Source organism: Protobothrops mucrosquamatus, unplaced genomic scaffold (genome assembly GCF_001527695.2).
Source record: "Protobothrops mucrosquamatus isolate PMUCROS unplaced genomic scaffold, P.Mucros_1.0 scaffold69, whole genome shotgun sequence".
NCBI classification, from domain to species: Eukaryota; Metazoa; Chordata; class Lepidosauria; order Squamata; family Viperidae; genus Protobothrops; species Protobothrops mucrosquamatus.
Window position 1 is genome coordinate 320,210 of NW_015386447.1, and position 2,576 is coordinate 322,785.

At 56.6% G+C, this 2,576-nt stretch overlaps 1 protein-coding gene across 1 annotated transcript in view; it reads right to left on the bottom strand.

The window, feature by feature from the left end:
• The window catches only part of POLQ (DNA polymerase theta), a 95,693-nt gene that overhangs the window by 30,028 nt on the left and 63,089 nt on the right, over nucleotides 1-2,576 (bottom strand). The window lies entirely within an intron of this gene.

Consider the following 2,576-nt stretch of genomic DNA (forward strand, 5'->3'; position numbering starts at 1 on the left):
GCCCCCTGCTCCCTATCCCCCTCCTTTTGTCCATCCTCCTCGCTACCAGTCCGGTTGCTGCCCTTCATTCCCTGGGGCCCCTTTGCTATCCTCCTCACCCATCCCTTAACTTCCCTCCTCCTCTCTTCCACCTCCACTCGGCTCTCATTCCCCCCGTTGTTATTCTGTCTTTCCTCTATTCCTTCCCTCCCCCCATCTCTATTGCCTATCACGTTGGCCTTACTATCCCCCCCATCTTCCACCCCCACACACTCTCTATCTTCTTCCTCTCCTCTCTGCCCCTCCTTTACCCACTTTCTCTGGTCGTACAAACCCTCCGTGCCATCCAGTTCCTCCCCCTCCGCACCCTCGCTGTGTTGCCGGTTCCACTACCTCCTGCTCCCTATCCCCCTCCTCTTGCTCCTCCTCCTCGCTTCCGATCCAGTTGCTATCCTTCGTTCTCTTGGGTCTCTTTGCCACTCTTCTCGCCCACCCTTTTACTTCCATCTTCCTCTCTTCCACCTCCATTCGATTCTCATTCCCCACGTTATTACTCCGTCCTTCCTTCGTTCGTTCCCTCCCATCTCTGTTGTCTGTCACCCCGCTCCTGCTGCCCGCCCATCCTCCCCCACGGCATGCCCCCTATTCTTTCTCTCCTCTCTGCCCCTCCTTTACCCGCTTGTTCTGATCGTACAAGTCCTCCGTATCCTCTGCTTCCTCCCCCTTCCCACCCTCCTTTTCTCGCAGTGTCGCCGCCCCCCCCCCCGCTCCTTATCCCTCTCCTCTTGCTCGTCCTCCTTACTTCCGATCTGGTTGCTATCCTTCGTTCTCTTCATTCTCTGGGGCCTCGTTGCCACCCTTCTCACCCCTCCCTTTTCTTCCGTCTTCCTCTCTTCCACCTCCACTCGATTCCTATTACCCACGCAGTCACTCCGTCCTTCCTCCCTTCTTTCCCTCCCCTCCTCTCTGTTGTCCGTCATACCGCTCCTGCTGACCCCCCCATCCTCCACCATGGCATACTCCCTATCCTCTTCCTCCCCTCTCTGCCCCTCCTTTGTACGCCAATTGTCATCCCTTGCTCTATGGGGCTGTCTCCCCTCTCTCTTATGCTCTCGCCTAACTTCCATCCTCCCCTCTTCCACTTTCACGGTCTCTTCGCTCCTGTCGGCCCCGTCATGCACCTCTTCCACTCTTTTCTTTCCCCCGTCCCCAGTACTCCTAGCTCCCACTCGAGTCCAGGTGCTCTCGTCATCCTCATCCTTCTTTCCGCCGATCTCTCTCCTGCTCCTGGGTCGGTGGGATCGCCTCTCCACCCCCCTCTTTTCTCCCTCTGCTCGATCTTCTCCGTGGCCATCGGTCCAGCTACACCCATCGATGCCAACCGACTCTTCGCCCCATTGTCCATCTCTTCTCCCCCCTCTTCTCTATTGCCTGTAATCTCTATGCTGGTCTTACCGCCCCCCCATCCTCTACTATGTCGTATCCTCTGCCCTCTTCCTCCTCTCTCCACCCCTCCTTTGCACACCAATCACCATTTCCTGCTCCATGGGGCCGTCTCTCCTCTACCTTGTACCCTCGCCTGCTCTCCGTTCTCTCCTCTCTCACATTCACACACCCCTCGCTCCTACGGTTTTTGTCTCGTATCCTTTCGCCTTTCCTTTCCCGGTTTCTGATATTCATAGCATCCAGTCGTCCTTCTGGCCCAGGGACGATATGGGGACTGGAAACAGTGAAAGTGGGGGGAGGAGGAGAGTTGGAGCGCTTGATAACGATGGGGAAGTTTGGTTGACAGCAGTGGGGGGGCGTAATTGGACTGAGGGCCACGGCGAGGACCAGAGGGGTGAAAGAGAAGGAAGGGGGTTGGAAGGACAGTTGCGCCAGTCCAAGAATGGAGGAGAAATTTGCGGCAAGAGAGAGAGTGGCGAGAAGGAAGGGGGTTGGAAGGACAGTTGTGCCAGTCCAATGGAGGAGAAATTTGCGGCAAGAGAGACGAGAGTGGCGAGAACATCTGGGCTGACGCGGATGCTATGAACGAAGGAAGGACGGAGTAATAACGTGGGGAATGAGAATCGAATGGAGGTGGAAGAGAGGAAGATGGAAGTAAAAGGGTGGGCGAGAAGAGTGGCAAAGAGACCCCAGAGAACGAAGAGAACGAAGGATAGCAACTGGATTGGAAGCGAGGAGGAGGAGCAAGAGGAGGGGGATAGGGAGCAGGAGGTAGTGGAACCGGCAACACAGCAAGGAAAGGAGGGTGCGGAGGGGGAGGAACTGGATGGCACGGAGGGTTTGTACGACCAGAGAAAGTGGGTAAAGGAGGGGCAGAGAGGAGAGGAAGAAGATAGAGAGTGTGTGGGGGTGGAAGATGGGGGGGATAGTAAGGCCAACGTGATAGGCAATAGAGATGGGGGGAGGGAAGGAATAGAGGAAAGACAGAATAACAACGGGGGGAATGAGAGCCGAGTGGAGGTGGAAGAGAGGAGGAGGGAAGTTAAGGGATGGGTGAGGAGGATAGCAAAGGGGCCCCAGGGAATGAAGGGCAGCAACCGGACTGGTAGCGAGGAGGATGGACAAAAGGAGGGGGATAGGGAGCAGGGGGC